This window comes from Papaver somniferum, chromosome 2 (assembly GCF_003573695.1).
Source record: "Papaver somniferum cultivar HN1 chromosome 2, ASM357369v1, whole genome shotgun sequence".
NCBI classification, from domain to species: Eukaryota; Viridiplantae; Streptophyta; class Magnoliopsida; order Ranunculales; family Papaveraceae; genus Papaver; species Papaver somniferum.
The window spans coordinates 172,529,131-172,554,096 of NC_039359.1; the positions used below are offsets into that span (position 1 = coordinate 172,529,131).

The 24,966-nt window shown below is 37.8% G+C and overlaps 1 pseudogene; it reads left to right on the top strand.

Moving 5' to 3' along the window:
- The first annotated feature begins 684 nt into the window (after positions 1 to 684).
- Positions 685 to 20,430, top strand: LOC113352424 (annotated as a pseudogene).
- Positions 20,431 to 24,966: the final 4,536 nt, after the last annotated feature.

The window sequence follows — 24,966 nt, forward strand, 5'->3', positions numbered from 1 at the left end:
ACCTCAGTCACAGAAACTCATCAATTGAATACCTCAGATCCACCTTCTACAAACCCTAAATCAAACGAAACCCGTTTTCAATTCGTAATCTGCTACTGATTTCTTCTTTCACCGATTCAATCTCAGAACCCCTTTCAATTCTTCATTCAACATCTAACCTAGCCATAAGAATCATATCTCTCCATCCCTGAACATCGAATCAATAACAGAAAATTCATTATCTCTTCCATCTCTGATTAAAGTTTCTTAATCATGGGTTCGATTTGTGGAATTGGTGTTGCTGCTGCTAGAAATCAAGATGGATGGTGAATTACATTTAGGGTTTGAACAAGAAATTGGAGATGAAGATTTTAACTGAACTGTAGATGGAATTGATTGTGCGGCTTTTTATGGGATCCCATATTATGAAAATGTAGTTTCAGATGTAATTAGGATTCTAGAGGGGTTTTTTGTTTGGTAATACTTGTCTGAGGCTTTAAGCATCTCATTTTGATTGTTTGATAAACATTTTGTTCCATGCTTATTATGTGTTTGTTAATATTCCTCTGAGAAATAATTATTTTGAAGTGATTTATGGTGTGATTCATTCAGTAACTTGAAGGAAGTTCTTTGATAATATAGTTGGATTATTGTAGCCTTTGATAATATGGTTGATTATAGTAGGTCTTTCTCTGTATTGTTAGCATGGGAGATGGGGGTAAAGTTGTTAAAGTTTTGGTGAATTGAATATGGTTTAGTCTTTCATTCGTAGTCACTTATTCATTTTTGTTTCTTTCATAGTGTTTACATTGGGATGAGCTAGAACGGGATTATCACAAAGTCTTGGCGAGGTGATCCCTTGCACTATTCTCTGCCAGGTAGAAGTGTTATTGCAATTATGGCGAGTTGAAATTTAAGTCACTTGACTTCTTACATTTTCTCAATTACCTTGTGTTGGTTTGCTAATTTATGCAAGTGGTTAATTGCAGGAACAGGGCAAATTAGTTCTATTTGGTAATATTTGCAAGACGATGTTCGAATCAATCATATTTTTGTTTGTCATGCACCCATTTGATGTTGGAGATCGATGTGAAATTGATGGAGTTCAGGTAATTTTTTTTTTACCGAGTATTATCTTTCTTTTTTGGAAATGGCCTTGTTGAATGTTTTCTCAAGAAACTCGTTGGAGCAGCTGCGGCTGGGGCTGTGGCAATTAATCACTCATGGGTTGCTGCCAGTCAGGTCCATCCCCATGTTTTGTTTGCCTGAATCGTCATTTAAATTGTGCTTTCTTTGATTTCTTATGAGTAGAACCATTGCATATAGCCATATAGGTTAAGTTTCTCTTTAACACTGTTCGTTGTTTATCTCCATTGAAGTGCCTAGACATGCAAAAGAACTTGCTGACACTGGTTTAACTGGAAGTTGTATCATGGTACAGGACATAGCCATGGCATTGGTATTCGGATTAGGATATGCAGGGATTATCTTTGAGGAATCTTTAGCATTCAATAAAAGTGGAGTTGGATTATTGATGGCAGTTAGTTAATTGGTTATCAGAAGCATCGGGGTAAGATTCATTTCAATTTCTTGAGATTTCAGCTTAATGGGAAAAGTATATAGAAACATGATACTGGCTATTTTCTTTTTCGAAATAATCAGCTGCTCCTTTCATTTCTAACCTCTCTTATCTGGAGGTTTTCATGTTTGTTTCTTTCCCCTATTAAGTTCTTATTTGTTTGGTTGTGACAATTTGTTGTCTTTTCTGGTACAGGCTCCCTCGACTGATATAGCTGTGAATGAGCTCAGTCATACATGTGCAGAAGTTAGTGAAATAGTTTTTTTTTTTTGCTTGGTGCAATGACCATAGTAGAGATAGTTGATGCTCATCAAGGATTTAAACTGGTTACTGATAATATAACTACTCGGAAGCCGCGGACTCTTCTTTGGGTGGTGAGTGGTCGCTACTCCTCATTGACTGATTCTTCTGATTCCATTTCCATATTATGACATGGTGTATTGGTGTTACCTCTGTTGTTTTTATTGAGCCATTTGCTCCAAAAGCATATAAGTAAGGTGTTATGCACTTTTTACTGTCAGATGCCTACATATGTATTATACAGCCAAACTAATCCTTGAAGTGTTTGTTCACACTATTGTAAAATGCATTCTCAACAGAAACATGTATATTGTTTTTCATTCTAAAAATCTGCAAGGACAGAGAATCACTGCCATTTTTTGATGGCTCATGCTATGAAGTTCTGGTGGCTTCCGATTATCCCATCCATGTCTAAGCTGAAATATTGAAGTACATTAGATATAGATTTGCCTAAGAGTATAGTCATGAAAATATATTCTTGATGTAAGTATACGTTAGATGCTTTTTGATATCTTCATGTGATTGAAATGCATGACGTTGTTGTGATAACACCATGGGTTCTTGCTGTACATTCCAGGTTGGAATTGTCACTTTCTTTCTAAGCTCAGTCCTTGGCAACCTAACATCCACCATTGTGATGGTCTCGTTATTGAGGAAACTAGTGCCTCCATCGGAATACCGAAAGTATGTCCCAATCATGTCCTTTGTTTCAGATGTTCCTGGCTAATAATGACATTCTTCATTAGATCATTTCTAAAATTTATATTATGAATATCATTATCTTTGATTTGACATGTTCGTGTTTTGTATAATCTGAATTAGTAACATTGTGGCAAAAAGCAGACTACAAGTTATGGAGATTCAGGATTTGCTGGTTTCTTTACACTTGAATGATGAATGATCATATAGGAACTTAAACACAAGTATGATGGCTCTTATTATGAGCTTGGTGCTACAAAGTCGAAGGAGTTTTCATCTTTAGTTTCAAAATTAAGGAAATTGTAATCAGCATTTTTTAAAGAAATGATTAGTTTGTATTTTTGATCTTTTTGTTCCTCTAAAGATTGTCTTTTTTTTAAGAAATGATGTAAATTGATCTATGTGATATAATAAAATATGATTCAGTTTTTAATTTGGTTCATAATTTGTTTTAGTATCAATTTTAATTGTAATTTCAATTTAGGATTATCTAAATAGAAATAGGCCAGATACTTTCGGCACCAGAACAACAGATGTAGCGGGAAAAAAGTTTGATAGCTCAAAAATGCAAGCAACCAACTTTATGGCAAAAAGTGTAGTAGCTCAAAAATGTAAGCAACCAACTTCGGTAGCTCAAAAACGCAAGCAACCAACTTCAGGGCAAAACACTTGGTAGCTCAAAAATGTAAGCAACCAACTTCAGGTATTTCACTTGCTCTATTATGGTTGGTCTATCTATAAAGTGATCAACGTTTTACTTGCTGTATTTTGGTTGGTCTAGCTTTAAAGCGATCACTATTTTGCTTGCTCTAGGGTGGTCGGTTTAGCCATGAAGCAAGTAAGAAAAAATTCGCTACATGATAGTTGCTTGATTACTAAAGCGATTGCCTAGCTGCTCTAGACTTGTAGAAATCCCACCTTTTGCAACTCGAGAGCGAGAGACAAATTAAGTCGCTTTAAGGGTAGAGCGACTCAATATGGGCTTTTCCAACCAAAAATGCCTGGTCGTTTAATCCAACTTTTCTTGTAGTGTATGTATAAGATATGCATTAGTCCTGGATGCAAAAATGTCATCTAGTTTCGTCCAGGTGGAATGAAATGTTTCACAAGCCTTGACTTTGGAAAAAATTGGGGAAGTAAGAGAAGACATGATCCACCCAAGTAAAAGTTTATTTGTGCATTGACAAGATGTAAATAACATATTAGGAGATCCGTTATCAAGAGACGATAGACACTGGAAAGTGCCATCAATAAACTTTTCCAAATCATAAACCTGCAAATAAGAAGTAAATTGAGCCTTCCATAACAAAAAGTTGTGTCCAGCAAGTATTTTTCTGATAGCACCACGTAACCTCTCAAACGACACTTGTAAAAAATATAGAAAAACCATGATGCTAGGAGAACGAGTGGAAGTTGTTGAAAAAGTTGATGAAGAAAGGGTGGATTCGGTTGAAGAATGAAAGAAAATAAAAAGATTAATATGAAATCCCTAATCAGGTCCTAATGATAGGTCGACCAAGATGGTACCAAGACATAATTCAGTGAATGCTTGGTTTCTCGATAATGAGAAAACCAAAGGAGGAACAATATATTTATATATGATACATCTCTTGAGTTACAAGTAATTACAAAAATAAAACTAACGGGAATATGAAAAAGTGAATACAACAGAGAAACAAGACCAAGAATATCTTAAGTCCTTTTCTCTAACAGAGCTCCATCATTGCCACTAGGACGATGCAAGTACGATATGGGGTTGGATGGGATCTCCATCATTGACACCAGGACGATGTAAGTACGGTGTGAGGTTGAAGATTACGGTCTTCATCTTGGAATTCATGAATGGAATATGTAACCGAATCATATTCTTGCAATCTTACTTGGTTGTTATCCTCAAATCTATATGCTTGTGATTGAGGGAGATCAAATATCTGCTTTGAAGATTATGAAGTCTTAATTAGCATTACTATAATCATAGACAAAACAATCGTTGTTATCCTTAATTTGATCAATGTAATTTAAATAAAAATCTACAACTCTACCATGGGCTGAATCTAATCTTAAACAACATTAAAGATGTGAAGTTTCGTGGTTGATCTGCATGTATCTTTTTTAAACATTGTTGAGTGAGATTAAGATACTTGTTTCATTCCGGATGAATGTCACTCATGACTTCAGCATGTTTTGTAGTTGAAGTGAAATAAAATAATATTTCTAAATTTCAACTTCAAAAGGTGCTTAATGAAACAGAAGTGGGGTGAAGTTGCAACTCTGTTGCATCTCTTAAGGGACATTTATGCACCATTCTTAGTTCTGAAGAAGAAGAAGATAGGTGAAAATGAAATTTTGGGCCTGAGTTTACAGTCACAAACTGCTATTCTACTTTGGATTTAGGTGGTTTTTTACGTACGTTTCCCACACAAACAACCGTGGTACCCAAAAATACCATTGAAAGTTTCCTTTCTTGCTTGGACTCTTTGCTAAACAAGTGCACCTCCTTTAGATTTCTTACAGAAAGCTGGTAAAGTAGCTAATAGTGAGTGCTTGTTGTGTCATTCGGAATAAGAATCTAATAATCATCTTTTCCTGCATTGCTCGGGAACAAGGTTCGGCATAATTTCCTGACATTTTTGGAGCAGATTGGGTCTTTGTAGAGGATGTTCAAACTAATTTGTGGGAGTGGTCCAACAAAAATAGCACAAACATCATCAAAAAAATTTGGGGGCAGCTCCCCCTTGCCATCTAGTGGACTATATGGGGTGGAACGCAGCAACAGACTCTATAGAAATGCAAGAAGAAATGCAGATCCGTTATTAGTTTCAGTCAAATGCACTTTGTTCAATTGGTCAGTGCATACAAAGCTATTTAGTGGTTACTCCTCAAGCACTTTAATTTGTAACAGGATGTAATTGTGAGCGGCAATTAACTCTCTTTTGTTGTCTTTTCTTTGTATCTCTTAACCTCTCATCATTTCTATAAGAGTTTATTTTTTAATTGAATTTGCCCTTTTCTGTCAGAAAAAAAAATCTAAAATAGTTAAAATCATAATTTTATCCCTATAAAAGCTGACATATATCATTAAATAAGGATATAAAATGATTAGTAAAATTTTGGAGTATAAATAAAAGAAAACAACAACGCTGCCAGGACTAGAACCCGAGCGAGGTCTCTTGAGAGTATCCTAACCACTTAGAGCCATTCCTATGGTATCAGCTCAAAATTTTGTTATGCCACGTGGATGGCCAAACGTGTTTCTCCACTATGGTAAAGCAGGGCAAAATGAAAAGATTTGGTTTTCTAGGGCCCCACTAGTATTTCTTTTTAATATAAAATATTTTGTAAGATAAAGATGAAAAATAAAATATAATATTTAAGTGAGATAAAATAAGATGAAGTGAGATAAAATAGGATGAAGTGAGATACAATAGGATAAAGTGAGATAAAATAAGATTAAAAAATAGTAAAATAATCAGGGATTGTACTTGCCGTTAATCCCAAAGTCGCGGGCGTCAATGAGAAAGTCACTGGCGTTTTTGGCATGGTCGCGCGTTGGTGCTTCCAACGCCAGCTTTATCAGCTAGAACGCGCGTCCTTCTCTTAAGGGCGCGCTGGGTGGTCCGATTCAATGTTCAAAGCAACAGATTTTTTGATTTGAACATCCATTTTTCATGTTTGTTCATTCCATAGTGGGAGCAAAATGAACAAACTCTAAGTTTGTTATTCCATAGGAATTGCTCTTAGAGTACAAGCGAGCTATATTCCGCTAGGTGATATAGCTTAATTTGCCTCTATATTGTAGAAACTATCAAATAGCCCTAATATTAGAATATATGTGTTAGTTTGGTCCTGTTGACTCGGTCTAATTGCTATAAGGTCCTTTTTCAAAATATATTTTGAGTTTAGTCAGAAGAATTTATTGTTTGGTCAGAAAAATTTATTAGGATAAATGTTATCCACGTAGATGACGTCATGGTATTTTAAAAAAGTGGCAGGAATACCAATTTTGCCCCCTCTTCATAAATATAAATAAAAAAACTTAAAATTTAAATATTTTTTGAATCAAAAGTAATAATTTTTTAATATATCCGGAAAGCCCTCGACGAGACCTTTCCAACGAGTGCAATTGTTTCTATATATCGAAGCTTTTAATTTTTACCTTATTCTTTAGTTAAAAATCAACTATAAAATGAGCTATCTATCAGTTCATTTTACAAAATGAACTACTTGAATTAACTACCATACTAGCTATAGTTCACTGTACAAAATGAACAACGAGTTTATTCAACAAAATGAACTCCTTGGATGAACTAACATATGAGTTCATTCTACAAAATGAACTGGTATAATGAACTACTATTACGAGTTCATTCTACATATGAAAAACCATTAGAGGTTCATTCTACAATATGAACACCTATCACGAGTTCATTCTACAATGTGAACACCAAAATGAACATCTAGTACAAATTCATTCTGCAATATGAACTACCATAGTTAACTATCATTACTAGTTCATTTTACGAAATGAATTACCATTCCTATAATATGATTATATGAACTATCATTATGTGTTCATTATATGATATGAACACCTATCATGAAGTCGTTTTACAATGTGAACTACAATAATGAACTACTATTACGAGGTCGTTTTGCTAAATAAACTACAATAACTATCATATACGAGTTCATTAACTGTTAGAATTGGAATAAACTACCATGCTCTAAAATAATGTTCATTTTCGGATATGAACTGCCATTATACCGAAAAAATATAGTAAAGTTTCGATACGTAACATAATGAGTACTAGTTCCGTATATCTCGTTAAGACCTTTCCAATTATATAAAAAAAATTAATTTTCGACTTATACTTTGAAATATGCAGTTTTATTTTAATAGAGAGAAAATAAAGAAAAAGAAAATAATAAAAATGTATATCACGTGAAGAAGAGAGAACATAAGAAAGAAAACATGATAAACTAAACTTTATATTTATTGATAGACCAAACTGACTTGAAACCACCTAAAATAACACTGAACTGAAATCTCCCCAATTGGTTTCCGTTCATGCTTCTCGGTTCCGCCCATATATATAAGGCCCTTGGCCCCTTTGCCTGTTTCCAGCGATTGGGGATTTTAGTATTGTATGAAATACCAATAGGTCATAGGAATAATATATTAGAGAGAGTTTGGTCTAGTTGACCTAGTCAACTGTTTGTTTGGTCCATTTTCAAAATATATGTTACTATTTGGTCCTAGAAATTATAGTTTGGTCCTCGGATGACGTCATGCATGATGTAATTATCATTTGGTAGAGACATAAATATCCTTTTGCGACCATATTTATAGAAAAAACCTAAAAAAATATCTTATTTTTCAGATTCACTTTCTCTCTCTTCTTAGTTTCAGATCTAGTTTCTCTCATTTTCTCTCTTTTTTCCATTTTTTTTCTTCTAGTGATGAAGAAGATGAATATGAGGATCGACGATTCTCTCTTCTCTCAATTATTTTATCTGCTAGTGATGAAGAGATGGAAGATGATGATGATGAATACGATGAAGTTTTGTGTTTTTTTTTTTTGATGTTTGGTGATGTTTTGATGATGAAGACGGTGATGTTAAAGATTCTGCTGTTATTTATGATGATGATGAACCTTTATTATCTTCACATGCTTGGGTAAGTTTCGGATCTACAAAAGAACCTTAAAATCCTTTGATTTCTTCATCTTTTTCTTTTTCTTCATCATCACATTGGATCTTCTGTTCTTGATTTTTGGATCTGCTGCTGTTGGTGTTCGTGTTGTTGTTGAAGATGAAGACGAAGATGAACTCTGTTTGTTGTTCGTGTTGCTGTTGAATATGAAGATGAACTCTGTTGCTCCTAGTGTTGAAGATGAAGATGATGAAGATGAAGATGAACTTTGTTGCTGTTGAAGATGAAGAATGATGAAGACGACGAAGTTCATCAAACAGAATGAACTCGTCTTGAAGATGAACTTGTGTTTGATGAAGATGAACTTTGATTTTTATGGATTTTTTTTTTGTGTGTTCATGTAAAGAATGAACTCTGTTTCTAGATCCTGAATTACTAGGTGTTCATGTAAACTCGTGTTGAAGATGAACTCTGATTTTTTGTATGTTCATGTAAAAAATGAAATCTGTTTTTTTTTGTGTGTGTGTTTATGTAAAGAATGAACTCATTTCTAGGTTTGAAATAGTTATTTTTTGATAGGTGTTCATTTTGTCGAATGAACTCTGTTTTCTTATAGGTTCTATCAGGTGTTCATTTGAAGAATGAACTCTGTTTCCATATAGGTTTTAAGAGGTGTTCATTTGAAGGAATGAACTCTGGAGTTCCTAAGACAGAATGAACTGCTACAAAAAATAAGTAGAAAATTTGGTTTGGTTTTATTAGGTATTCATTTGAAGGAATGAACTCCGGAGTTCATCAGACAGAATGAACTGTTACAAAAAAAAAAAGTAGGAAATTTAGTTTGGTTCTATTAGATGTTCATTTGAAGGAATGAACTTCCGAAGTTCATCAGACAGAATGAACTGCCACAAAAAATAAGTAGGAATTAACACGGAAAGGTACTTTGGTCCATTTAATATTTTTAAATAATTAAGAATCAAATGGAAAATGTGATTTCTGAAAGGACCAAACAGACTTGGGACCACCTAAAAAAGGACCAAACGATATTTTCCGCTTTAGTTTTCTTCATCTAAAAAGATTTTGAACCATTATAGAATCATGATACTAGACAATCTTCGTCACCATAACATCATCGTCACCGCCTCTTTCTATACTTCTCCACCAAACAGATGTCCGTGCCATCGCAAACCAGTACGCAGCACAATTACAGTTCTGTTGTACCCATAATCCCATATCTCATTCTCTTTCCCAATCAGTTCATGCGAACATAATCACCTCTAGTTTCAAGCTACGAGGCCACATTCTCAATCGTCTGATCGATATTTACTGCAAATCAAATAACATTGTGTATCCGCGTTATTTGTTCAATAAAATTCCTAAACCAGATATTGTCTCAAGAACAACTCTAATATCGGCTTACTCTGAGTTAGTAAATATAAGCTTTGCTAAGTATATATTTGATGAAGCCACTTTAAGTATTCGTGATACGGTATCTTATAATACAATGATTACTGGGTTTTCACATAATAATGACGGTTATAATGCAGTCAAACTTTTTAATGAGATGAGAAAATATGGGTTTAAACCGGATAATTTAACGTTTGCTAGTCTTCTAAGTGCGGCAGCGCTTGTAGCTCATGATGAAAAAGAGTATAAACAGCTATATTGTAATGTAGTCAAAGCGGGATCAGATTTATTCGTTTTAGTTTTAAATGCATTAATTTCTCTGTATGTGAAATGTAGATTTTCGTTGTTATCTCCAATGAGTGATGCTAGGAAATTGTTTGATCAAATGGAGAAGAGAGATGAACTGTCATGGATGAATATGATCACTGGTTATGTTAGGAATGGAGAGATTGAATCTGCAAGGGAGATTTTTGATGGGATGAATGAAAAATTACAGGTTACATATAATGCGATGATTTCAGGTTATGTTCAACATGGTTTCATGTTAAAGGCTTTGGTTACATTATAATGTAAATGTGGGAAAGTCGACCAGGCTCGTCAAATTTTTGATAGTATGTTGGAGAAGGACCATGTCTCGTGGAATGCAATTTTATCGGGTTATGTTAGCATTGGACGAATTGATGGTGCTAAAAATGTGTTCAATGCTATGCCAGAAAAGGATCTTCTAACATGGATGGTGATGATTTCGGGATTTGCACATAATGGGTATGGAGAAGATGCGCTGAAGCTGTTCGACCGAATGAGAACCGAGGGCCTTGCTCCCTGTGATTACTCGTTCGCAGGTGTGCATACATTTGTGTGTTTGGGGGCTTAAAAAATTTCACTATAATAATAGAGGAACAACGACAGGCTTTTAAAAAATGAACCAAGACCGTATAAGAACTAGTAAAGGTTATAACTGAGCCCACCCCTTTGTGATTAAGAGAAAATGCAATATCATTGAATCTGGAGCTATATAATTGAACCCAAAGGACATATAGATGTAAGAGATAAATTTATACGCTCAATATATAGTCTTTATGTATACGTATCTTTTTCGTTTGCAGGTGCAATAACCGCATGTGCATCTCTTGGAGCATTGGAACATGGGTGGCAGCTCCATGCTCAGCTTATTCAGTTAGGGTTCAATTCAAGCCTCTCAACAGAAATGCATTGATAACAATGTATGAAAGATGTGGGGTTGTTGAAGCATCCCATGTAGTTTTTCATACGATGCCTTACATTGACTTTGTTTCTTGGAATTCATGATAACAACTCTTGGACAACATGGTCACGGACTTCAGGCACTAAAAGTCTTTGATCTGATGTTGCAAGAGAATATTAAACCTGACCGTATTACTTTCTTAATCGTTCTCACTGTTGTAGCTGTTAGAGCATTGCTCGGTCGAACTCGTATGCGTTGCTATCTCAAACATGTTTGTCAATGTTAGTGATCAAAACTATAAGTCTTGATTTCTAGTCTACTATTAGCTAAGTCTCGGACTAGGATAGAAAGTGTAGTTGTGCTCAAGACTCCATGGCGATCATCATACAAAGACGAAGAACTACTCAAGGAATTGGTGGAACTTCATCGACTAAAAGGTATGTGGAGACTTGAACTTATCTATCACTCAAAACTCTTTCTACTCTATCTCCTATCTTGAGACAAAAGTCGTTTTGATATATAGACTTTGATTATACACATTTGCTATTTCGAGCCGAGTTTATCTCGCTTATCTATTTCTCGAAATATGTGTTGGTAAGCTTTCGCTTTGGCCAAGTTCATCTTTACTAGTGACGAAAGTCATGTTAAGTTTCAATCACTTGAAAATGGCTTTGACGAAAAACGGTTTATGAACAACAACTATATAACGTCCTCTAAGAATATTTCAATAATTGAAATGAGAGTTTAGATTATATAACCATTGTTGGATATAAGCATTGTGTGATAACTCATACATGTATAAGTCCTTATTTCTTGAACCAAAGTATGCGTACTTTGTTGATCAGGAAAACCGGAACAGAGTCCGCGAACCCAGTCCGCGTACCCAGTCAGCGTAGTGTCGGAGGTTCTCTTCCCGAGAAAATCTGCTGGAGTTTGTGAACTATTTACAAACTTAATTCCGGGTACTTAAGTCTGCGTAGCAGTTCGCGTACTTAAGTTGGTTATTTTCTAAACACGATTATTCGTGAACTTAAACTTATATAAACTAAGGAATGCAAGTTTGCAAACCGTGGCTATAAAGTTCATGAATCGATTCGAGTGAATCAAATCGTTTTTGTTTCAATCGTGTCTATTATAAAGATCTAAGTAATTGAATAACTCTCTAACTAGTTTATTTGAGTCATTTGAACTAGTTGTGGTAAAGAAAAATATGGTTGATATGAAAGTGCTCTTATGGCTAACCATTTGGTTAACTACTGTTGAACCAACTAGATGTACATGTTTGGGCACGGTTACACAAACCTAGATAAACGTGCATTTCATTTTTGTGTACAAGCTAAGTTTCGATCTAATGGTTGAAAGATATTAGCTTGAATATAATTAAATTTTCATCTAACGGAGAATATTGAATGCTTTGTTACTAAGCTAACATTGATTGCAAACCCTGATTTGAAGACTATATAAGGGAGAACTCTAGCAACTGGGAAACCTAATCCCCACACCTCCTGTGTGATACTAGTTGTATTAGCTAGAGTCGATTCTCCTTTAACCTTAGGTTTCTACCGAGACCCTATAGGTTAACGACTTGAAGACTTCATTGGGATTGTGAAGCCAGACCGATACTACTTTCTCGTAGTTGTGTGATCTGATCTTGATGTTTCTATCGTACCAAGTACAATCGTAAGGATTGACTTGAGATTGATTTTTCCGATAGGCAAGATACAAAAGTAGTCATAAACATCTTCGACTCATCGTTTGTTATCCACAATATCTAGTTTCGCCATCATACAATTTAGATTATTGTGAGGTGATTGATAATACTAAGCTGTTCTTCGGGAATATAAGTTTGGTTTATCAATTGGTTCCTTTCACCTTGATTTTTCAAAAGACGGAACAAAAACTCGTATGTATTTCTGTGGGAGACAGATTTATCTATTACCGTAGACTTTTCTGTGTGATACAGATTTGTTTATTAAAGTCTTCGACTTTGGGTCGTAGCAACTCTTAGTTGTGGGTGAGATCATCTAAGGGAATCAAGTGCGTAGTATCCTGCTGGGATCAGAGACGTAGGAGCGCAACTGTACCTTGGATCAGTGTGAGAATTATTGGGGTTCAACAACAGTCCAGACCGAATTTAGTTTATAGTAGGCTAGTGTCTGTAGCGGATTAATACAGTGTGTGTTCAATCTGGACTAGGTCCCGGGGTTTTTTTGCATTTTCGGTTTCCTCGTTAACAAAACTTCTGGTGTCTGTGTTATTTCTTTTCCGCATTATATAACACAGACACCAGAAGTTTTGTTAACGAGGTATGAAATTGCAGACATGGTTCAGGTTTCCTAATATCCCATTCTACTTGCTTTTTTGGTTGTAGATGGTGGATTTTCAACAAAGGGAAAAACTGTAAAATCATGAGGCATGTTTTTGACACGGCTTTCAGGCATGCAACGATTCATATTTTACGAAGCCATGATGAATATGTTTTTGAAAAGCCTCCACCAGCTGAGCGTTCGATCCCTGACATTTCGTCGTGACCTCTATGCAGAATAACGTAATTGGGCGGTTCTCCGTAGATTGGGAGCTTAACGCCTTCAGAACGTCGGTGACGCTCACTGTTCCCTGACTGCATGAGAGAGACCCACCTCCACATAGAAGAATAGTTGGGCGGCGGACGCCTTCAGGACGTCGGTGACACTCACCGTTCCCTGATTATGTGGAGAGGCTGTGCATATATTCAAGTAGTTCTCCGTATATTGAGAGCACTAACGCCTTTAGGTCGTAAACAACATTGTGACTCCCTGACTATGCACCGTTCAGAATAATGTGACACTTTAACTGGATAATATCTTTTCTGTAATGGATTAATCCTGCCGTGACATTCACTACTGAATTCTCAGAATAATCTATTATTGCTCATATTCCATGGACGAATCCATGTCCTGATCCCATGGAATGGCAATAACAATTGCTCCGATTCTATGATCGAATCCACGGCTTGATCTCATAGAATGGCAATAAAACAACTGCGCTATCTCATTACTCCGATTTCATGATCGAATCCACTGATCTCATGAAATGGTAATAGATAATCTTAATTAATCCAATTCTATGGTCGAATCCACGATCCCATAGGATGGTAATGCTTGTTTTATTATTCTGAATTCGTAGTCGAATCCACAGCTTATCCTGCGAATTAATAATGAACAACTATTCATTTTTATTACTCAGTTTCATGAATTATTCTCCACTGAATTCATAGATTGGTAATAAATACTCAACAACCCGGCATCTGGACCATCACTGAGTAAGCCCCACAAAAGTGGTGCGAGTGTACTCGACAATGATGCACGACTGAGCACCCGGATGCACGAACGAGTGTCCACAAATATGAAATAATGAGGAATCCTTCGCAAAACAGGAGAAAATAATAAATATTAATAAAATAATAAGAGGCACCCAAGGCCGGGCCCACCAGCCGGCCGGCCGGCCGTGCCCTAGACATGGTCGGTCCGTGCCTCTCCCATTATTTTTCTTATTTTTTGTTATTTCGTGAACTCACGAAAACTCCTTGGTTTTACCAACTTTCCTTGTTTTTCTAAAACCCGTGAATTCTCCATAACTTCGTGGATTCACGAAATAATATTATAAAATAAGGAGAGGTGTGCGGGACCGGGCAACCCAGGCGGCCGGCCATGCCCGAGCCGTGGTCGGTCCCACACCTCACAATCCTTAGCTTTCATAATTATTATTCCCTAATCTCATGAAACTCCTCTGTTTCAACAAAAACTCATGGATTCTCCATAACTTCAAGGATTCATGAAAATAATAAAATACGGAAAGGTGCGTGGGACCGGACAACCTAGCCGGTCGGCCATGCCCTAGCCATGGTCGGCCCCACACATTGCAATCCCTAATCTTGCATAATTATTATTTTCCTCAATTCATGAAACTCCTGGGTTTGAGCAAAATTCATGATTTCTCTATATTTTCTCAAATATTGCTCAAATCACGAAAAACCAAAAGCCAACATAGTCACATGACTGGCTAGCCTCTCACGACAATTTTAAATATTAAAACACTTTTATTTTAATATTTTAAAAATATTGATGAATTGAACATACATGCTCATTCCAACAAAAATCGAGAATTCTCAGTCAAGATAAAACTCTTCTGAAAATTCACGATATTGCTCGAACGCGCATCAGAAAATACTGAAACCCTCAGTATGGAAACACGGACACCACGGAAACACGTGCACGCCTTCATGACCGACCAGGGTCATTCCTAGGGCTTGAACAAGGTCGGTCCCACACATTTTCATAATTCTGACCTAATTTGCTCAATTGCTCATACTCGGCCCAAACTCCCTCCAACCAACTGGGGGATTCTCCAAATGACCAAAAACTGGTCCCGTGACCACCAAGAGACGGTCCCATTCTCTCTTGGTCGGTCCTCATCTCTCATACCTAGGTTTTATCACCTGATGCTGAATCCAGCAATATTTCAATAAATAATGAATCATGCATTTAATCATCGTTTTTTCACCAACTCTCGAGCACTGGGCACCCATGGACGCTCATCATTCCATGTGGTTGGTCCCTCCTCACTCATGACCAATTTTCAGCAATTCACCAATTGATGAAGGATTGATAAAATTAGGGTTTCGAACAAACGCTCCACGAATCACCATTCTGAGCAAGTTCAAACACAAAATAATGTTGATTCAGCAATCAACATCCAAATTAATAATATTCGATAATTCACCAATATTTTTGATTAATATTTTATTGGATCATGACACCAGTAAATAATTCGTCGAATTGAGCAATACTTGCTCAGTTGCTCGAATATTGATCCAACCATCAATGTTCAATAATTCATCAGTAGTTTGTCGAATTGAGCAACACCTTCTCAATTGCACGTCAAATTATCAATATTCAGTATTTTGTTGAATTGAGCAACACTTGCTCAGTTGCACCCCAAAATTATCAAATTCGTTGAATTGAGCAATAATTGCTCAATTGCTCGACAAACTCTCAATATTCAACAATTCGTCGAGTTGAGCAATACTTGCTCAGTCGTTCTAGTCAGTAATTCATTGACATCTCAGAGAACTACATGTTCAATCCATGAATCACGGAGCATTCACCATTTATGCCCGATTCAACAAAACTAGACTCACGGTATAAATCAGTCAATAACTGACTAACTAATACACGTCTGCCTTACAGACTCCACGATTCGTGAAATATCAATCACGTCACAAATGTGGGGATATCACTTAGGGTTTTGGTCTGGCGGTCTACGGCAATTGGATTCATCCACAACGAGAAATGTGCGTAAGTCGTGTAAACGGTTGATGGAGTTAGCAAAGTAGTGGGTGCACGATCATTCAAGTCTCCGCACGACATGGAACTGACTTTACCACGATCTCCCACTTTCCCACTCTTTCAATCAAGAAATCGTCACACTTACAGGGATCAGTGGTACATCATTCTTGCAATTAAATAATTCTAATCGAGGACATCGTTATATCATCAATCATCGATTATCGTCATTATCCGTCAACAACTCGATATAAACTTATTCACAGATCTCAACTTCAGCAGTTCAGCAATATTGCAGAAACCTTCAACACACCCACAATCCTTGATCATCACTGATCCCACACAACTCTCAGCTTCCTTCCTACAGATCAACCCATCTTCCTCTTTGCGACTGAATTGACTCTGGAACGACCATTGTCTTGGTTTAGGCCGGAGTCATACAGATTGATTTCCCGAAGATAAGCACCCCCTTTGCAGCGATGCATCTGTGTGAGGATTAACATTTTTCCCGGCTGAGGAGTCTCGACAGCACGCTCGACTCTTCACTTTCCCAAAAAATCAGCGACTCGTTTTTCCCCATCCACAGATTGGCGACCACAGTGGGAGATTAATCTCTCGGTTGCAATCTCAGATTTTCGTAAAATGGTTCATCTTATATCAGGTTCAGTTACAAATCCTAACGCGAACATCACTAGCACTAGCAACAACGGTGATATTCCAGAAATCATTCCTGCTTCCAACAATGGTGGTGACACTACTCCTCCTCGAACCAACGTGTAAAATCATCCTATTTTTGGCCGACATCCCGAAGAAATCAGAGAAAATCCACCCATTATCGCTGATCTCATGAAAGTCCAAGAAGTTCTCTCCAAAAATCAAACTGATATGGCTGCTACTCAGAAGGATCTATGTAACTACCTCAAAACTCTTACTGACAAGATGTCATACAAAACTTAGGAGAAAGGGGAAAGACAAGGAAACATCTCCAAGCACGGATCCTAAAGTTATTCCAGTCCACGACGATGACGACGCCCACAAAGCTGCGGAACCCGCTGGTTTCATCACCCGTGAAGACTTGGAACGTTTTATGGAGAATTTAGGAAGGGGTAATACAATGACTATGCACCGTCATCAGCCTCTGTACCCTGCAGCCACACAAAGGATTCCTCTCCCAAAGGGCTACACTTCTCCAACGTTCACACTCTACAATGAAACAGGGAATGCTCGGGAACACGTTTCTTGGTTCCTGGAAGCATGAGGGGAACATGAACACAACCATGACGTCCATTCGAAGAAGTTTTCAAAATCCCTGACGGATCGAGCATATACTTGGTACAACAACATTGCACCAAGAAGCATAGATAATTGGGGATAAATGATTAATTCTTTATACAGAAAGTACTTCTTTGTTTCTTAGCAAATTACTCTTTCTGACTTGGGAAGGATGGCTCAGAAAACTTCCGACAATCCGAATGATTATGTGAAGAGGTTCAGGGTTCAAGCTTTGGATTGTCATGATCCAAACGTTACTGAACAACAACTGGTGGACTTGTGCATCGACGAGATAATTCCAGTTTACAGATCTTTGCTGGAAAATCTTCGCTTTCAGACCTTTTCAGAACTTCATGAAGCGGCCAAGCGATCAGCGACTACTTCTCCCCAATTGCTAGAAAGAACGAAAACTGTCAAAATAGAGGAATCGAAAGACAATCGAAGCAGCACTGCCCGACGTCTGATCAACAAGCATTACAACGTTGAAACTTCCATGAATGTTGCTGAAGGGAGCAAGAGAAAAGCCGAGGCGCAGCAACATAAGAATGATTCTCCGACGTATCACCCTCTGAAAGCTCCAAGGAAGAACAACCAGACTAGAAATACACAACCCCAGCAGAATGATCAAGAAGTTCCTGACTTCCCTTTTCCCATTGAAGAAGTGATCGAACTATTAGAAGTCTGGATCCAAGATGGTTCAATCAAACTACCTCCTGTCAAAAAGGAACCAACTGCGGAACAAATGGAAAATGCACGCTACTGTCATTTCCATAGGTATATCAGTCATCCAACAAGTGATTGCAGAAGTTTGAAGCGCATTTTCAAAGAGAAGGCTGACTCGGGAGAACTGGGGATTGAAGGAGTGCACAAAAATCCTATCCCAATCAAAACATTTGCACTCTCCGAGCATCCAGTCAAGGAAGCAGTTCAATCCTTAATTGAGCACGTCTGCGAGTTGCTGTACTTGTCAAAGGCTCAAAGAGATGATATGTTTGCTGCACTGAACCATATTGTGTCAGGCAAAAGACCAAAAATTCAGGAGGCATTCCCTGAACCGCCAGTGACGGACAAAGAGATGTACGACTGGGGACTTCTCACTATGCTGCATCTCAAGGGAAATGAATTCAAACGAGCATTGGTCGATGTTGGCACTGCTGTTAACATCATCCCTTTGAAAACCCTCAGAGCCGCTGGTATTACTCGACAAGAGACAACTCATGCCCCTATCTCAATCTGAGACCATGAGGGAACCTACAGGGAGGCTTATGGTTACATCATTCTCAACATAATAAATAATTCAATCTGGACCAAAACTAAATTCTTCATGATTAAAGAGGATCCGGGATATGACATGGTTCTGGGGCGATCATGGATTCATGATGGAAGAGTTGCTGCGGTATCTTCATCTTCAGTTGCACAATTCTCCATCGAAGAAAGATCTGACTCGGAAGATGATCAACCTTTCGTGCATTTGGATAAAGTCTAAGACTTGAAAGGACTCATACAAAAGCCTGAAGAAAGCGAACATGAATTTATCAGGAGATTCCGCGTGCATGCAAGTCTTATTCCCCCTCATAATTCCATATTAGCAACTTTCAAATATGCTACCCTAGTCCGGGGACTCAGTTCTGCTCAAAACGTAGCTGTCACCAAACGCTATGAATGGCTAGTTTCACCTCAGAAATACTTCACTAAGTGGTTAGATGCAGAACCTCTCAAAATTCAGCACTCCACCAACACGGTCATCTCCAGAATAATGGCCGATTTTGATAAACGGTATCCTAGATGCTTCTCTCTGCGCGAGTGTCCACATGTACCAAAACCATGGAACTCCACTACTCGGGGAATCCCAAATCAGCAGAAGATATTCAAGGTGCGTACAACCAAGCCTAACAAATTCCAGGAAGGAGATTTAGTTCTTAAGGCAGTTAAACGTGATCTCCATTCTGCAAGGATCTCCAATTGGGAAGGACCTTTTATGGTTGCAAGATCCATAATTGGAGGATACTACAAGACAATCAACATGGATGGCATGACCATACAAGTAATTCATGAGAATTGGCTCAAAGCTTTTGATGTCTGAGGTATTCAGCAATTCAGGCGTTCCCTGCCAGACAGAGAAATATTTGGTTTGCTTTTAGGATTTTCTTTCACATGTATTTTCAATTCCTCCAAAACGTTTGCAATACTTGTATCCAGTATTTGAATTCAGTAATTTATCAAAGTTCTTTATTAAAGAAAAAATCTCTATTAGATCCAAAATTCAAAAGAAAATCCTCAGTCACTCACGAATTCAAAACCAATCAAAAATTCAACACCAAAATAAAACCTCACATCTCTCAGAAGTTCAATGTTCAGAGATTATCGGAAGAAAACTAAAGGAAGCCATCGAAGTATGATTTCTGCTTCTCAGTATTTTCCAAGACTTGCAAAGACGCTCTCTCTAACTCCATCTTTTTGGTCAGCTCAGCAATCTTGGTCATTTTCTCCATCACAACATTACTAGTAAAAGGGATGTTCTTCACTACTGCATCCTTGATAATGTTGATCTTCTGACGAAGCCACTTCAAGTTAAAGCCAAGTCTCTCAGAATTCTCCAAGTTGTACTCCCAATCAAAGAGTACATCTCGAGTAACAGTACTTATGGCCCTGGTTCGTATGTCATCTATAACACGCAATATGTTTCCCAATTGTATTGTAAAGAAGTAGCTATGATCGGGATCCCTGGCAACAACAATATGACCATACATTTTCCACAACTTCTCATACATGTTGGCATACCCAGTAGGAACGCTGAATCCACCAACATACAGATGATACGGGAGTTATGAACCAAATGGAGGCTTACAAACAATCCCTGCATTGGGATATTCGTGTATTACTACACGATTCTCAACTACTGGAGCATCCTCTATTGTCATTACAACATCTTCTTCTGGGACAGTCTCTTCTGTTCTTTGCTCGGTTTCAATAGCAAGTGGAGTCTCAGTTTCCTCTACGGCTTCAACAATGATATTCTCATAACCTGTAGGTGGAGAGTCGGTGATGTTACTTCATTGGTTTACCACATTGCTCGAATCTTCAACATTGGTTCCGTTATTCTCAACTTCGGTATTTGGTACCTAATACGAAGATTACATGAGACTAGAGCAGGAAAATCAAAGGCAACCATAATTCAGAATGTAAGTGAATTAACATCATCTAAGTTCCTTATTTTGCACCCAAAACATGAGCAAATTGTGTAGAATCCATGAAACGCGTTTTCAAACAAGCTCATCTGAAGAGATTCTACACTGCCCTGTATTAAACGACGAACTGGGAGAAATTGGTAATGAATTTGAGGTTGGGTCATATACCATTATCTTTGTATGGAAGTGATCTACAATATTTCAAAATTTCATAACGATCGGATGAACGAGAAAATATATGTGGCCAAAACATTGGACGACATGCAATCTGAAAAAGTTCTGAAAATCTCCTGGAAGTTTACGGTTTCGCATTTTTGAGCCCCTAAACATGCTCAAAAATCAAAAACCTTTCGTGGTAAATCTTGGAAATTTCCTGGGCTTGAAGATACATATGCAGACATCGAAAATCCGACTCCAAACGAGGATTCTACGGTGTTTTTACTAAAAGCCGAAGTCTGAAATTTCCTGGTGGCGTATTTCGGAAAAATTACTCGTATACTCGCATGGACTTTAAATCATTCATTCATAAATCAGAAATATCATATATATATGAAGAGGTCACAGGAGGTATACTTACTAGGGGAGTCTCTAAACCATTTGAAGGCTCAGCGGTGTTGGAATCTCCGTTGGCAACTCCGTTATCTTCATTCGGTTCGAGATTTCGGGAACTCTCCATATCTCCATGACTCAAAAAAGAGTATGCTTCATAAATATGCTGCTTGTATACAATGATTTCCTCCTGAATACATCAACAACAATCATCACTAATTCATCCAAATGCATGTTACTGCGATTAGGGCGAAAAGGGAATACTTACGTCGACTTCCTCGCTACTGGATCCCCGAATTATTCGACCAGGAGCAAAACGAAGACCATCAATAACCGATGGAGAAAAATTCTGGAATGAATTGACAATATTCTTTCAAGATCCTAATTATACGGACGAGAAAGTCACAATGGCAAAGAAAGGCGCTAACAACTCACCAAAGAAGCGGCAGGGGATTGTATATTGTTCGGTATCATCCTATGAGATGCCCTGCTCCTGCCTTCTCCTCCTTGAGGACTTTCTTGAAGGTTTGGAGTTTTTACATCAACTCGAAGTCTCACAGCACGACCAACCTATCACAAGGTCAACAATACAATTAAAAGTGTGATTGATATACTTTGGCTAAAATCACAAAAAAGGAACTTACATGTGTCGCATTTGGAGACGTCTTCCTCTTGTCGCCACTGGAAAGGTATCTCATCCTGGGTCGATCAGAAATCATGTCAAAGGAAGGGAATTCTCGAACTCGGGACTGAACATCCATTCTAAACTGATACACACGCTCAAGTTAATGACGCCAAAAGTCTATGTAACCAGGGGTTACGAAATTATCTCGATCAGAACATGGAAACAAATAATTGTTTCCTTCCACATGTGTGCAGTCTAAGTGAGCCTTCAGGTACTCAATCTCTAGCTTATTTGTCCGATGACCCGGAATACACTGATCAAGACCCATCTGTCTTGCTGCTCTATCAATGTTGTATTCTTCTACCTGGAATTCTCCATTCATTATTGATATCAAGAAACCAGGAGTACAACTCGAGACAAAAGATCTCTCTCCTTCGCTCAGACCGGCACCAGTACTCAGCATGATATTCTCTTCAGCAGTATGAAAGTGATCAACTGTGATAAGAGAGAAGGAACCGACACCCAGGGGCGAAAGTTGAACTCGGACTCAATGTCCAAAACGTCAGTAATGCATATTTTATATTGTGGTTTCTTTCTAGACCAGCGCATGATCCTGGCGTTATTTTTCTGAAGGAAGGAGTGACGATTGTCGACCTTGGGTCCTTGCAAAATGCTACGGGGAATAGGGGCGTAACTCTCGAGATGCTCCCACATCAAGGCTTGGAGGAACATGGTATTGGCATATGTCTCGACTTTCATGAAGCCATCAGAAATACTGGAGTCTATAACTAAAGAGTCTAAATTGGCGAACAATGAACCCAAGAATAGACTGCCAACAGGAATTTTCTCACCTTTGGCCATCTTTATGGAAAAGCGAATCACAAACGGATTCATCAAGTGTCCACAATCTTCAAAGATATCCCTGGAGAGCCACATGCATATGAAAGCAGCAATTGTCAAAGCGCCATCAACCGGTTCTTCAGGAATTCTATCTCTCGGCCACCAATGTGATAACCATTGAGCATAGCAGGATGCGGGTGACTCATTGAATTCGTGCATATTGGCCTGTAATATGTTAGATATCTCCTTCTCCTCTGACGAAAGCTCTTCAGGGAAATTACCAGTAATTGGAAGGTGCAACAAAGCAACTACATCTTCTAAAGTAATGGTGAATTCTCCCAATCTGCATATAAATGTGTGAGTAGGAACATACCAACGGGCGATCAAGGCTACCATACCTTGTATATCATGGTTGATGATTAAATCTCCAGCAGCTTGAATGGCTCGTGTTACCTGGGCACTATCCAACACGGTCCTAACACGGCTATGGACCAGCATGTGTCTTGCCCATCCAGAGAAATGCATCAGGGGCTTTCGTGAAAGCTTGAACTCCACATGAGAAGCCGAAAAGTGTTTTCCTTGCAAACAAAACTGGATTACTGCTTGAGGAGATACCAATTTATTCTGAGTAGTGCTCCTGGGATTTATCAACAACCGAAACGAGGAGCCTAAGGGACGCTTTTCAGGTCTATATAGATACGTAAAAAACTTATCCTCAGCAGTTGGAATGTTCTTAGTCTTAGGACTTCCCTCTTTTTCCTTGGAAATCTCAGAATCATCATTTCTGGAGGAACCGTCACCTATGGAAGAGGCGTCTGTGGAAACATCCTCTCTCGAAGAAACATCATCTTCAGAAGCGCTACGGGACTGAGCCATTTTTGCAAAGTTGTTGTGACATCCATACACAAATTTCATCAACAAAATTGAAGCAACAAGATAATTATGATGCTCATATCGACGTCTACAAAAATGGTAATCCTCAACTCTTACCTATTTACAATTTCACGAACTTAGTGATAACAGCGTAAACCCCCAAAACTTGCTTGCTCTTTCAAACCTGCAAAGCCCAGCAAAAAACTTATCATTTGAGAGTCAACACTGACTTTTCGCGAAACCATGAACAATTCACATAAACTTTTCATGTGAACATCTCATGATTTTATACCACAAAACATATATCATAAAATCATGAAACACAATTGTTTATGTTCAAAAGTTACTCAAAATCATTGTTTGATTTTATTTTATCAAAAAAAAAAAAAAAACTCACGTACGCATATAAAAAAAAACTTTTTACGTGAGTTAACTTTGCTCAATCGAGCATTGAAACGAGGGTCTTTACTTTTTTGTAAAGTCCGAATAAAATTTTAAAATCTCTCAAACAAATTTTCATCATGTACTCCAGGTCTTTTCGAAATTCCTCCAACCCTAAGGATCGTTATTTATTACTTTTTATGAACAAACCTACGTTCCTAAAAGTATTTGCAAAGTTCATGCTTTGAAAAATAAACTTGGGTTTTCATGAAACCTAATAAACAAATCTTCTGCTACTGCAACTGAACCATGGATTCAAAATTTTATATATCTCTTTCGTATTAGGGATTTTTGCTCGTTCCCTCAACTAACGAACAAACGGGCATATATATACGTTTTCTAAAAATCCTTCATAAATCCTACGCATGCATGCAACCTTGGTATTTTTGGTTTTGTGAACAACTCATCAATCAGGAAAGGAACAGCAAAAAAAAAACGCACGGACTTACCTGCCGTCGACGGCTGGAATCCTGCCGGGAGGTGATCGGACGACGGCGGTGCTGGAGCTCTCGTGAAGTTTTTTTTTTCCTCCTCCCTGTTGAACTCGTGAGATGATGAAGAGATCTTGGTCGGTCAAAAAAATAAAAAATTATTATTAGGGTTATTCCATTTTATATCAAATTTATTTCCAAAAACCTAATAAAACATAGGTTTCTTCTTTTGGGCTCGGGCCCGTAAATCCTAGACCGACCATAACTAAGCTTCCGAACGCCCAAATCAGCAGTGCCTCATCTTTCCACGCTCACGAGATGACACTCTATCTTACTATCAAGGTCCTCATCTGTGCATTTGCTCGTACATGACATCATTGGGGTAAATCGAGGATTCTGAAACTACCTTTGTATACTGAGTTCGACTGATGATCTCATCGACTAAAAATCACCATTTAATGCTTACTGTGGAACATGATTGTTCCTCACTAAGCAGGGGACTTAATGTAGATGGTGGATTTTCAACAAAGGGCAAAACCGTAAAATCATGAGGCATGTTTTTGACACGGCTTTCAGGCATGCAACGATTCATAGTTTACGAA